The 12,775-nt window shown below is 27.0% G+C and overlaps 1 protein-coding gene across 2 annotated transcripts in view; it reads right to left on the bottom strand.

Moving 5' to 3' along the window:
- The window catches only part of LOC143191045 (putative sodium-dependent transporter YocS), a 30,679-nt gene extending 21,244 nt beyond the window's left edge, over positions 1-9,435 (bottom strand). For both annotated transcript variants that reach the window (XM_076395699.1, XM_076395696.1), the window contains exon 1: positions 9,278-9,435. The gene's annotated coding sequence lies outside the window, so the exon portion shown is untranslated. The remainder of the gene's footprint in view (positions 1-9,277) is intronic.
- Between the last annotated feature and the right edge of the window lie 3,340 nt (positions 9,436-12,775).

The following is a 12,775-nucleotide window of genomic DNA, read 5'->3' as shown; positions in this document are numbered from 1 at the left end:
AGTCTTAGAGTAAGAAATTAGGAGTAGATTTTCATCTACGACATCATTGGGGATAGGAAAACATTCCGTTGGAAACTATTCAGACACTCTACGAAACTATTTTGAGAAAAATCGCAGCTGTTAAAAGCAAATAGTGGCTCAACACCTTATCAATAAATAAATATTGAGTATATGTCAGGTTTTCATATTCTTTTATTCATCTCCTGTACATTATGCAGCTTAAATCATTACAATAAAACGTAAACAACCTTGCACAATATTTGAAGCTATAAAATATATAATACGACTCATTTATTACTTAACTAGGTCGTATCGTTGTTCTACTCATATAAAACTGGTATTCATATATTTATTTAAAATAATCCTAATGTTGTTACGCCGTGTTATAATTCTTAATAATTACTATTAAGGTTAATTTTATTAATTGTTTTAAAATATTAAAGCTACAAATAAAGTTATATTTTTATCACTACATTCTAGTTTTACGTAGGATAATGAGTTGCTTAACAACGCTTATCTATTAGAATTGTGTACTTAGTATTAGTTAATTAACAAGTATACTTTTTGAATATCTGAATTAAAATTATATTGAAATATTTCTTTAGTATATAATATTTTAATTCTAAATTGTAACATGAGCTGAATGTTTTAAAATATTTTTAGAAGCATGTATATGTTCTATAATTTATTTTAGTTTTATTTTAGTAAACAAGTTATAAATTATGCATTGTGTAATAACATGACCTTGATTGTTGTTAGTCTAAAGAATACCTTTTAAATGACGATTTTAAAAGTTAAATAACAGTATATCAGGTATAGAATTTCATGTATTTTAATTTATTATATTAAAATATTATGTATAATGTATTCTAAATTTGTATAATGGATTCCACAGTGAACATTTGTATCATTTGTTTTATCTCGTACGTTCATACTTAACATATTTTTAAACCCATTTTGAAAAGTTAAAAAGCATGGTGCAAGTTATGTTTTAATAACACAAGAAAATGTCCAAAAAATTTTTTTGTTTGCGTTTATTCGTCAATAGCAGAATTAAAATTTCGAAGCCATTGATGGTATCTTTCTTAATAACATAATCAAAAATTAATTTTCATCGGTTCATTTATTTTTTTTTTAAATCAATTTAAATCAGTGCATTTTTAACAACCGAGGTCATTATGAAAGCCTCCAAAATTGGATTTCTAAAGTTGATTTTTGTTGTTGATTTGAATTTCTAAAGTATTTTAAAAATGACATGAAATGAAATGACACAACAATGTAGATTATATACAGAAGGTTTCTGTCAATGGCGATGTTGACGTCAGTGATAGTAGTCAGTGGTTTTCTATATAGAATTTAAAAAATATTTCCATTCCATTTCATCAGCTATGATGATGATCATTCGGTGAAAAAATGATTTCATACAAACTGGGTGATATCCAGTTTTCATCTGTATTAGAATAGATAAAATATATAAACATAGGCTGTTTATACTGATACTACGATATGATTTCTCCACACCAATATACCAAACCAATATATCCATGTTGAAACAAGCAAGTATTGAACTTTTAGAAGTATTTATTTAGGTAAAGCTATAAAAGTAACGCTAACGTCATAAATATGCAATTAATGTAATAATTACTAGAGCGTTGATCTTATAAAAATATGTTTACATTTTCTATGATATAAAATTACCCGACAAATGTCCTGGTTGAAAATGGGAAGTGGTTGGAAAGAGAAGGTGTGAAATTTTATGTATGCTATTCTATTCGAAATATTTTTTAAACATCCTGGGTCCTACTCAAATTTTAATTATAAATCAATAATAATATTAAAATCGATCCAGCTGTTTATGAGAAGTTTAGTGATATACACACAGAACAATTATATTATTATATGAGAATAGGTATAGTCTATCCAAAGTTGCTGTGAACATACGTCATCAATATGTTTAATGTACTGCCTGCCGCAATTTGTAAATTCGTTCTAGAATCAGAGAAGGAAGTTTCTCATTTTATTCTAGCTAAAAAGAGATACAAGGACAATAAACGAACTAACCTGTCAAAGTCCTCCGGTTGTCAAACTTACACAAAATTCTTCAAAATAATAGTGATAAGAGGTTATAAATCGGCAAACGTTGTCTCAACGCTTTGCTTGTTTTGATAAATTTCAAATCGCTGCTTAATATTACTCTGATTAAAAATACCGATGCTAGGCAGAACAGATTGTCCTCAAATCAATTACTTCGAACAGGAACGAGATAATAGAGGCCCCATCTTGCCATAAAATTCGTTATAGAGTTAAGCATATTTACAGTTAAATATTAATTTATTGCTTTTTTATTGAAAATCATTTTTAGCGTGTTGCAGCTGCACTGAATATAAGTATGGACACGGTGACTGAAATATCTCAAAAAATAAAAAACATCTTGAATTTACCGAAATGGGTAACGAATCAAGATCAGCTTGATGTTAACACCAATAGAGATCAAATATATGAAATGTATAAAAATGGTGAGTAGTTTTTTCAATATAAACATAATACAATTATTTCAGAGGAAACTAATAGTCTGGAAAGTTTCGAAGAGGTCTAATGGAACTTCCACACATTGCTTTTAAAATAAAACAATTTTTAAAAACATATAATACAATCAAAAAAGTTATTTTTTCAGTATGTGTACTTAGATGAGACATAGGTATTTCAGAATGGGTCAACATACGTAACGGTCTCTCATGGCAAGATAATAATAAAATATTTTTAACAAAAAAATTGAACCAACATCAAAAAGTAAATAAGTAACTCACTAAAAATTAAAAAATAATCAAACTTATATTTTTAACACAAAAAAACATTGTAAAATAAGATATGTACATAATAATCGTTGTAATAACTAAATAAATATAAACAAAAACCTTATTTAAGCTATAAATGTATTTTATATTCTACTATATACACACAATTTAGCTTAATACCTACCTAAACCTATTTATCTATTTACAATATTATTTTAACTACTACCAACAACAAATCAGATTTGTTTTGTTCGTAACTTAATTTTAAGAACCCAAACAGTTATATTAATTTAGATTTGTTTTCATGGTAATTTGATTTTTTGTATATGTCACAAAATTATATTATTATTTTCGTATTGTTTGGACTCGGAAAGTTAGTGATTGAGTGTGTAGAAGAAATCTTCTATGTAGATATGTATGTAATTGTACAGAGCATTTGGTTAAAATGTATTAGAAGACAATTTCTTTCGCAAATAATGTTGCAGGAAAATTTAATAGGGAAAATGCAGTGATTAAATCAGATGATATAGACGAAATCGGTAGAATTCTATCAAGAAAATGTACACATATGGTAACAGAAGAAAATAGGGATAATTATAGTGATATCAAAATGACATGATAAAGAAACAGAAGATGAAATCACAGCAACGAAGGAAGAAAGACTAAAAAGGTAAATATGGTCTTTACTGAACGTAAAATACATTCCTTGGATATACGATTATGAATTAAATGGATTGCAACAGATCTTTAAAAAATATTAATTTGGAGAAATTGCATTAATTTGCGATTTCCTCTTTTTATATTTATATTATACTTTTACACAGAATACTAACATATATATTACATTTATGTTTATATGCTACTACTATTATTTACTTAATAATGCTTATCAAGCATGTAGTATAGAATAAATTAACATTTAAAATATTTATCTTCTGAATATGTTATATTATTTTAATTGTAAATGGTAACACTGGACCAACATTTTAATGAATACTCGGACTCGACAACACATTTATAATGCAATAAAATTGACATTGACGCGAATATTTTAACAATTAACATATTAAATATTCGCTATATATATTTAATTAATATCCACCAAGATAAGGCTCTCTTTCAGTGAGCATATTTTACTCAGCCAATTACAAAAACTATATACGCAACAGTTACTCTATAGAAAGATAAAAAATAGAAGAAGGTAAGTTCAGATTTAGAAAAAAAAGTTAAAATATTTTATATATTTTGTAACGACAACAAATTGTTTTGTCGAAAGATATATCCATCTGTGAAAGAAAGAAAACGAGATATCCGAAAATTTCATCCTGATATCCTGAAAAAAATTATCTGCTCTCTGTTTACGGGTAGATAATTTTTTTTTATTAAATTAGTAGTTTTAGGTATTTATTAAATATTAATCATTTAATAAATTGTTAATTTTAGTAATTTTCATTGGTGTTTTACTCTATCCCCTCCTAATGATTTCTGCGCATGAATGATTTGAAACACTGACGAGTGTATTTTATAATTTAAAAGGTTGGTTGTTAAAAATATTGGATATTGAACATTTTTTGAAAAAATAAGTTATTTTGAAGTAACAAGAATAACAGGAACAAGTTCTAGTATGCTAGAAACCTTTTTTCAAATTATTTTGATTCCGTATCAGTAGAAGAACTTAACAAAAGGAAACATAACATTCCATTAACTTGAATTAATTATAGTACTTACTTAGTATTTCGCCTACAGAATGACAAGTGTATTTTAAGGTAAACAGTATATTAGTTCAACCTTCATTTAAAATAACACATGCAGAGATACCGTTAAAAACATTGGCGCAACCGTTTCAAATAGGCAAAGGTCATCAACTTTTATTGGTAAATGCATCCGAATACGAACAGGTAGCATACGTGATTCTTGCGGAAAAACAGACAGTAATCGATAAAAGCGTGAACAGATGTCTGAGAGAACAATGAAAACAAAATCTTGTTCAACATTTAAAATAATATTAAATTTAAATTATTATTTAATTTGATTTCTTTACTACTTATATTTATCACCATAAAATTAATATGACGTAAAATGGTGCTGTTACTCATTATGACCTTCATTCGTTAGGACCCATTGTCTAAAAGGATTTTTTGATATATATGTTATTATTGTTTTGGGTGTCGGTCGTGATAAAGTATTTTTCCCCAGAAGCTACAATTATGCGCCTTCCTACATAATGTTGACTTTTCACCACATTTTCCTAAAAAATTATTCACAATTTCACAATAGCCCTATTCACCTGTACTAGCTCCGTGTAATTTCTGAATATTTCCCAAACTCGAAAAACTATTTAGAGGAGGAGCATTAAAATAGAACGTATGAAAATTTTAATGGTAATCCAGAAATTTAGTTCAATAACTGGAAAACTGGAAAAAGCTCGGCATTGTATCTAAGCAGTATAACTTAGATGGAAATAAGATGAATTTAGAATAATAAAACATCGGATTTACTTCAAACGGCTTTATTTGTTTAAAGCATTCATACTATTTTTAGCATATTATTAGGTGGTTGCATCTATTTTGATTGGTAATATCTATTGGTGAAAATGTGTGTAAAAATATCAGTGTAACTATTAATAACCAACCATTAAATTCAATGGTTTTCACATTTCTCTACATATATTTCTAATCATGGAACGAACAAAATTGCATTTCAACTATATTCGTTGAGTACTTTTATTTTTTAATCTAAAGAAATCTGCTGCGAAAGCTAAAAAACTTACTTAAACTTAGTTTTGTTCCGTCTTATTCCAATTTTTGGTTTTGGTTTCAACGATTTATAAGCGGGGAATTTTAATGTCAGCGACAAAGAATTACCTAGATATCTGTAAAAGTTCGAAGACAATGAGCAATTGCGATACAACTGCAAGTCTTATGGGAAAATGATTATTATGATAGGCCTGTAGTCGGGTGGGTCCGATTTGGCTTTCTTCTTGGGAATAATTGAGTTTTTCCACTTTTTGGGAAAATATTTTAACCTCAGTATGAAGTGTATCATATTAGCAAGCGCGCAAAGCTGCTTACTAGTTTTTCAGTGGTTTGCTGTAATATCATCAGAGCTTGGACCTTTTTTTCACAAAAGATGTTTCATTAAAAGCTGGAGATATACATGTAAATACCTAATAGTATAGATTTAGGAGAAAGCTCTTCTCGTTTAAAATATTTAGAGCTATGTACTTATTTCAACTACTAAATGACAAATGTTATGACTGATTATTACTACTTAATTTTTTATCAAGATATGGATTATTTCTTCGAACAAAAACAGGTTTGATATATTTTCTTCACTGTAGTATCATTGACGAAACTTGTTTTCATAAACTCGTTCAATATTCGAGATTTTTTGGCCTTATTTCTTAATCACAAAAACAAGTTACAAATATAAATGTCAAATATGGCAAAATATTGCTACTGATTAATAAAACAATTTAAAAAGTATGGGATTAACCACATAACCTTGATTAATTCATTGAACCGTATTATAAGATAAGAATGATCTTTTCGTTACGTATCACACTGCATACAAAGTCGAACCCGTCTGCAGTACTAACAATGCTAATTAAATAATTAACTTATTTGCCGTGCTGGAATTTTTACAGGGTGAATATACGTTTCACAACGGTGTAAAAAGAATATAACTGTATTTTATATATAAATAAAGCTTATCAGTACGTGTTATACTAGGTTAACAAGAAATTAGTTTATATTTTGTTTAAACTAGTTGATACCTTTCAGCAACTGATATCTGATACATTTAAGTTGATAAAATAATTTTCTTGAATATTTACACACATTATAATTCCAATAAAAGACTCCAAAAATACTATTTGTGTAGAATCGGTTTCTGTACAATACAACAATACAAAAGCTCTATTTCTCTTTTATTCGGATTGAAAATAGCATCGCATATATTATTATTCTTGATACTGTTATACATATTTAACGAAATTAAAATTTAACTGAAAGGAATAAAGTCACAAGTAAAAATCCCAAGGATGGAGTATGTTGGATTCGACAGTGTGTCCCGGCAACCAAATAACATGATATTTCGTTGATAATTCTAGTCCAAAATCTTCAAGTGGTTTTGAATTAAAATGGGATGCATCAACTTTAAGAAAACATTACCATTAATTATTAAGAAAATTGACAAAATAGTCATATCAATTAACCAAAAAAATGTATCTTGCAATGACGAAACTTTAATTTATTAAACTCTATATGGTTTTGCACATGCACTACATGCAACGAAAAATGGGAAGCCTGTAATATTTTTATAATATCTGGAATTGCCCTAAACATTGTTAGAGCACGGTAAACCAGCCAAAACAATATATAAAAAGAGACTATCATTAATTTTTGTTGAAAATCCCACATTTTATTAAAAAGTTGTAAAACATACAAGCATCCATGATAATGGTCGGCCACATATTTGTTTACAGTCGAATATTCAACAATTGGATAGATTTTACAGCTGACTTTTGACTGAGATCAAAACTGACTTTCAATGCATCTCAGACTCAATATTTTTATTAACATTGGTACATAAAATGGTCTGTCCAACATTATTATATGTTATATCATATTCAAACACATTTGGTAAAATTTTGATTACAAGATAGAAAAAATATTTTCTTAGTTTATAATAGATAATAGACGCCCCGCTGGATAATGTTTTACAGTCAAACAAGAGAAAATAATATTATTTCAACAAAATTTGTGCTAGACTATTAATAATACTTACAACAAATCTTAATGTACCTAATGTACTTAATGTACTAATGTACTAATGTATCTTAATGTAATACCTAATATCTTAACTATCATAAAATATCTTAGCTATAAACTGACGAAGTAATAAACGACTGTTCTATTTCATAATGATTAAGACATTAAAGTTAGATGCAAATAAAACTTCAAATTGTTGTCGACAATACGACTTAAAATTTTTTCATTAAATTAAGTGGTGGTCAAATCAATTCATGCACGTTTTGTAGTTAGTAAAGGTAGCCAACTAACAAATCATCTAGGAATGCCGAGAGTAGTAAAACCATGAAGAATTGAGTATATGAAAAGGTCTTTACTAGGTACTTGCACTACAGTCCGTTTCATTTTAAACAACATACAATTAAAAAAGGGTGTTGGTCGCAAAGAAAATTGATATTTTAATTTTTTTTGTTCAATTTCAATAATTGCAACGCAAAATTCACTTGATAAACGGGGGGCAGAAATCCCAAAACAAAAGTTCGATACTCTCCTTTAAAAATCCTAGGTTTTTAATATCGATATTTTGCTTGGCAACTAAAAGTTCGATACCCTCATTTACAAGTGCCGATATTTTTTAAAAATATCAAAAAATATCGGCCCAAGAAAATCCATATATATGGGACAAAACAATTTTGATATTTTTTCGACATCGCCAAACGAAGTACACTGTATGTATTGTTATATTGGAAAAGATATATCGATATTTTTAATAAAGAATAAAAATATTAATATGTCGGTCAAAAAATATTGATATTCTCTAAACATTAAAAAGTCTTTTATAACATTCAAAATATATCTTTAAATTTTTGCAAAAAAATACCGAAAAATATCCGCTAAACAAAAAATATCGATACATCGATATTTTTATTGATATTTTATTCTCTTACTATCCCAATATATATCGTAATATATTGGACAAATATAATAACACTGTAATAAATTGATAACAGAAAAACGTATCGTGGATTCATTAACGAAACTATTAACCATATTCAACATATTTATTTAATTTGTATGATGATTCATATCAATAAAACAACTGAATACAATAATTTTACTATTACTACGATCAATTATATCGAATAGGAATTCTTGAGATGCATCATACTTTATAAATAATCTTCTATTTAATGTTGGTATTATTTTATAAGCATCCGTAGATCTTACAACTTATTACTATATATGTAATGAAAACAACGGTAAACATAAAATCTAAGAACAGAACGTAATATTGTGAAATTTGAAGTAATGATGAAAATTGAAAGTAATGATTTTTTGCAGTATACTATGCTTACTATAAAAAATTATAATTTATAGTTTTAATATATTTTATAATTTTATGAAACTGTGACGGCAGTGATAGTAATTAAAGAAACATTTAAATATAAATTTAATTAACCATTATATAATACTATATAAAATATAAAGCTGCATTCTATAAAAATAACATATTTAATGTCACAGTAATTATTTTAAAATAAATTTATTTTGTAGTTTATTAGCTATTATCAATACACGTTGTGATGAATTATTAAACACACCGGTCTTATAAAAGGTCAGTGCAAAAATATAATCAACTTTCATGTTAGGTTTTCTTACATTCTTATTTAACTATTAATTAAAAACAATTAAAAGAAAACTAAACTACAAATACTTAACCTTAAAACATACCTTTTCATTTATATCAATTCTCAAGTGTAGATTAATAAGTTATTTAAATTCACTAAACTGCACTTCCGTATAATAATTACTAAAATAACAAACAATCTTCCATTTGTGTTAACAAAACTACAAATTTGCAAATCTGGTTTAGAACACATTTTGCGACTGGCTCAACGTAACTTTCACAATGGGACGTTGCCAAACTTATTGAAAATACTGAATATTGTGCTTTTCCTAATGTTAAAACATCCGAGAAGTAAAATAAGTTTATAATAATTTGGTCCGTTACACTTCTTAGAACGAAGTAATAATGATACAAAATAATATTTTTTTGAATAAAGAACAGTAATTTAATTGTTCAATATTATTTCAGAAATTAATATTAAATATTTAAGATGCCATACTTATAATTTATATAATAAATTAAGAAGATTATTTAAAATATACCGAGATTACAATTTTTAAGAAAAGTACTATAATATATTTAGGGTATGTTTATTTAAACGTTCAAACGTTTCCTTAGAATATGTTTATATTTTTATAGCAACAGATTTTTAAAGGATTAAATTAAAACACTACTTCAGTTTGCATAAGTGTTATTTAAAACAACATGTAAATATAATTTTTATAAACAACAAAGAATTTTGACTAACAATACTTATTCATAATAACCTAATATACCAAAAGATAAATTGATACAATATTTTAATGCTAAAATAAGATAGCAAAAATTATTGGTAAATTGGGTTTAAAATATATGTAAATTTTTTTTTCTTATATTTCCTGCCTAGGCAACCAATATTACTTTTCATTTGTTTGTGAGGTTGTATTCAATAGTTGTTCGATACAGTTACTAGATGGCGCTAACAATACAAGTATAATTTAAAATGTGGAAATGAAAAACTATAACTATAAAATAAAAATCGAACTATAAAAGATGTACATAAGTAATTAACATACAAACATAAAACGTTATGTTGCTATTTACAAAACTATACACAGTATTTACTATTATTTATATTAAGGGACAAATTAAATTAACCATATGACAAAAAAAATGAATTTTTGAGAACAGAAAAAGATGAAATGAAATGATTTTTCTTCGCTAGACTCACGGCTTCGTCATGCAATCCTGGTCGCCAGTGTCATCTGTATAATGAATATCAATTTTACTGTTTTGGTAGCTCTCTATTCTTTTTCGCACATGTGTCAGATAATCAACCGCCATCTCCAAAATATTTACAGTATGATATTTTCCGCGCCTAGGTCCGTTTCTATGTACTGTAATCAATTCACTATCACAGTTTAGTAGGATTTGTTTCATGGCATCTAAACTTGATTTAACTCTATTCTTCCTTTGCTGTTTTCGTAACAATTTCATTTTCACTACCTGATTTTTGGTTGGTCTATCGTTCATTTTTGCAGGCGCCTAGCTCACAGAAGACGTAACATGAGAAGGAAAACAAAACAAACCACTGTGGACACGTCAGATTTCAAACTCAAAGTGAGTTAAACATTTTTATTATTCTATGAATTTAACAATGTAGCGGAGATAGATTGATACAATATTTTAAAGTTAAAATAAGATAAACTATTGTTGGTAGAAAAGAGACCTTAAAAAATATATAAAAAATTGTTTTGTTTTAATTGTTCTTTTTAGACAACCAGTAATATATACAGTAGTTGTTTGGTAGTGCAACTAGATGACGTTAACAATTCAAATACAATTTATGATGTGAAAATGATAAACCTAATTATAAAATACAAAACTAACTATAAAATATATACATAAGTAACTGACATACTAATATAAAATTTCATTTTGCTTTTTACAAAAATATACATAGTATATACAATTTTTCGTATTAAGGCACAAATTAAATTAACCATCTTTGTATTCTAATATAAAATACTTGAATTATTGAGAGCAGAAAAAAGGATAACATCTTTTTAATTGTCACCACGGTTTCCAAATATTTTCTTCGTCAAACTCACCCATATAATCATCGCCGCCAACATGGCCTGCATAATCAGTATCAATCTTATTGTTTTGATAGCTTTTTATTCTTTTTCGCACGCGTGTCAGATGGTCAACCGTCATCTCCAAAATATCGACGGTATGATATTTTCCGCTCCTAGGGCCGTCTTTATGTACTGTAATCAGTTCAGGATCACAGTTTAGTAGCATTTGCTTCAAGACATCTAAATTCGATTTGATTTTCTTTTTCCTTTGCTGTTTTCTTATTGATTCCATCATCAATACCTGATTGCGGATTGGCTTTTCGTTCGTTCTTGCAGGCGACGAGCTCACGGGAGACATAACTTGAGAATTAAAACAAAACAAACCACTGTGGAAACACCAGATTTCAAACTCAGAGTGAATTCGACTGTCTTAGGAAACATTTTTGTTACGAGGATCCCCTACCAGTATTTTTACCTACCGAAATATGGATGTGGACAGGCTCTATGAATTTTACAATGGTTCAATTTTTACAGCGTAATTTTATTTGCCCCCATAAACCAGAGGCTATTGTTGGACAAGGTAGATAAAGGCGTCCCGTTATATAATTCGAATTTTTAAAAGGTTGTTTGTAAAATGTATAATTATACAATAAAACAAAAATTCTTATTCGACAAAAACAGTTATTTACAGTTATTAAAATAGTTACGGATAATTTGGAATTAATTTATTAAAATTAATGTTGGATATATAGAAATTAGTGTAATTTTTGTATATGTTTTCTAAATTTGAGTGATTTTTAGTAAATTAAACTATTATTTTGAAATTTTTTTAAAAGATTGCTTGTAAAATGTTTTATTATTCAATGAAAGAAAATAATCTTATTTCTACAAAAACAAGAAAAAGCAGTTGTCTTTTTAGTATTTGTTAAACATTGATATTAAACTAACGAGTTCGTTGTTTCAATGTTTGGATTTTATTGCAATAATTGTAGCTGAAGGTTTGTACATATTAAATTGACGTATAAATTCATTTCTGTGCAATTTTTTGTACATGTTTTTTAAGTTTAACGAATTCTTAGAAAATTAAACTCTTTTTTTGAAAATCTTGTATTAATTAATATATACTTTTATATTTTGTTTAAAATCTTGAAAACTTATCTGAAAAATTGGAAATGGGCATAATAGAAATTCACCGTGGTTTAAACAAAATTAAACTTGTGCCATTATATGTGTGTTACATTCTTGTGTTCAAACTTACTAACAAACTTTTTTCTTCATTACGTAACTTGACATTCAAATAGTTAAGTAACAGCCTAGATAATAATCAATGTATATCAAAATTTTGAAAAAAAAATTATCAGATATATATTTTAATATTGATATAACAACAATGCTTTCAACATGCCTTAATTATTCACTTGTAGCTTCTTCTTTATTTAGTACTCCCTATCATATCTTGTATCTATAATATATTTATACAAAATAATGTTCTATCACTATACATTAGGACTGAAAAGTCCCTAGTAGAATTAAAAAAGAAATGCC

Source organism: Rhynchophorus ferrugineus, unplaced genomic scaffold, assembly GCF_030347505.1.
Source record: "Rhynchophorus ferrugineus isolate W39M unplaced genomic scaffold, kcgeb_rfMv2 rfM2, whole genome shotgun sequence".
Taxonomy (NCBI): domain Eukaryota; kingdom Metazoa; phylum Arthropoda; class Insecta; order Coleoptera; family Curculionidae; genus Rhynchophorus; species Rhynchophorus ferrugineus.
This window is presented reverse-complemented; position numbering and strand designations above follow the sequence as displayed.